The sequence below is a fragment of the Rhinopithecus bieti genome, unplaced genomic scaffold (assembly GCF_001698545.2).
Source record: "Rhinopithecus bieti isolate Rb0 unplaced genomic scaffold, ASM169854v2 scaffold_31945, whole genome shotgun sequence".
In the NCBI taxonomy this organism is placed as follows: Eukaryota; Metazoa; Chordata; class Mammalia; order Primates; family Cercopithecidae; genus Rhinopithecus; species Rhinopithecus bieti.
The window spans coordinates 1-2103 of record NW_016854791.1 but is presented as its reverse complement, the minus strand read 5'-3'; the positions used below and the strand labels follow the sequence as shown (position 1 = coordinate 2103).

General features: G+C 43.1%; 1 pseudogene across 1 annotated transcript; it reads left to right on the top strand.

Annotated features, from left to right (window-relative positions):
* Window positions 1-447: 447 nt before the first annotated feature.
* LOC108525283 (sentrin-specific protease 2 pseudogene) lies at window positions 448-2098 on the top strand (annotated as a pseudogene). Its single transcript, XR_001884244.1, has one exon. The product of XR_001884244.1 is annotated as a sentrin-specific protease 2 pseudogene (transcript).
* The last annotated feature ends 5 nt before the right edge of the window (window positions 2099-2103 follow it).

The following is a 2103-nucleotide window of genomic DNA, read 5'->3' as shown; positions in this document are numbered from 1 at the left end:
TGCAGTGAAAAGAAAGGTGTAACTCTGTGAGATGAATTCACACATTACAAAGAACTTTCTCAGAAAGTCTTTCTAGTTTTTATCTGTGGATATTTCCTTTGTCACCATAGGCTTCAATGTGATCCGAAATATCCCTCCTCATATTACCCAAAAACAGTGCTACCAAGCTGTTCCATGAAAAGAATGGTGTAACTCTGTGGGATGAATTCACATATCACAATGCAGTTTCTCACAAAACATCTTTCTAGTTTTTAATCTGAGGATATTTCCTTTTTCACCATAGGACTCAATGTGCTCCCAAATATTCCCTTGTAGATGCCACGAAAACAGTGTTAGCAAACTGCTCCATGAAAAGAAAGGTGTCTCTGGCGGTGGCTGAGATGGCGAAGGCTGCAGCGGCAGCGACAGCTCTGGGGTTTGTGTCTCGGGCTGTGTCGGCTGCCGCTGCTGCTCGGGCCTGGTATGTACAGATGGCTGATTAGGATTCTCGGCACCATTTTCTGTTTCTGTGACTGGCCGGTGCCCCCTGCCCGGGCCCTCCTGAAGAGGCAGCACTCAGACAGCACTCTGTTTTCTACAGTGGACTCTGATGAAATACTAGCCAAAAGACCAAGATTAGACTGCTTTATTCACCAAGTGAAAAACAGTCTCTACACTGCTGCCAGCTTATTTGGATTCCCATTCCAGCTGACCACAAAGCCCATGGTAACTTCTGCTTGTAATGGAACACAGAATGTGGCCTCTTCAGGAGAGGTATTTTCGAACTCTTCATCTTGTGAACTGACAGGTTCTGAATCCTGGAACAACATGCTGAAACTGGGTAATAAATCTCCTAATCGAATAAGTGACTATCCAAAGATCAGAGTGACAGTACCCCGAGATCAGCCACGCAGAGTCGTGCCTTCCTTTGGTTTTACTTTGAACTCAGAAGGCAATAATAGAAGACCAGGTGGCCATCGCCATAGCAAAGGTAATCCAGAGAGTTCTTTAATGTGGAAACCTCAGGATCAGTCTGTAACAGAGATTATTTCTGAAGAGAGTGGCAAGGGTCTAAGGCGTCCCCATTATACTGTGGAGGAGGGTGTTCAAAAAGAGGAAAGAGAGAAGTACTGAAGGTTATTGGAACGACTTAAAGAAAGTGGTCATGGAAAATCTGTCTGTTCTGTAACTTCAGGTTATCATAGTTCTCAAATAAGTCAGATGGACACATTAAAGACCAAAGGCTGTGGGGAAGAGCAAAATCACGGAGTCAAAACAACTCAGTTTGTTCCAAAGCAATATAGACTTGTTGAAACAAGGGGACCTCTATGTTCATGAGAAGTGAAAAGAGGTGTTCAAAGGGGAAAATTTATGATACGGAGAAGATGATTGGAATCAGATTTGAAAATGAAAGTAGGAGGGGATACGAACTGGAGCCCGACCTATCAGAAGAAGTGTCGGCCCGACTCCGCCTGGGCAGTGGAAGCAATGGCTTATTCAGCAGGAAAGTGTCAATTGAGACAAAGGAAAAGAATTGCTCAGGCAAAGAGAAGGACAGAAGAATGGACGATCTCCTTGAACTTACAGAGGACATGGAAAAGGAAATCAGTAATGCCCTAGGCCATGGCCCACAGGTTGAAATCCTAAGTTGTGCTTTCAAATTGCAAATTACTCGAGGAGATATTCAGACATTAAAGAGCTACCACTGGCTCAATGATGAAGTCATTAATTTTTACATGAATCTTCTGGTGGAAAGAAATAGAAAGCAAGGCTATCCGGCACTTCATGTATTTAGTACTTTCTTCTATCCTAAATTAAAGTCTGGGGTTACCAAGCAGTGAAACGATGGACCAAAGGGGTAAATCTCTTTGAACAAGAAATTATTCTGGTGCCTAATCATCGGAAGGTACATTGGAGCCTGGTAGTGATAGACTGAAGAAAAAAGTGTCTTAAATACCTGGATTCTATGGGACAAAAGGGCCACAGGATCTGTGAGATTCTCTCTCGGTATTTACAGGATGAAAGTAAGACCAAAAGAAAGAGTGATCTGAATCTTTTAGAGTGGACCCATTACAGCATGAAACCACATGAAATTCCTCAACAGTTGAATGGGAGTGATTGTGG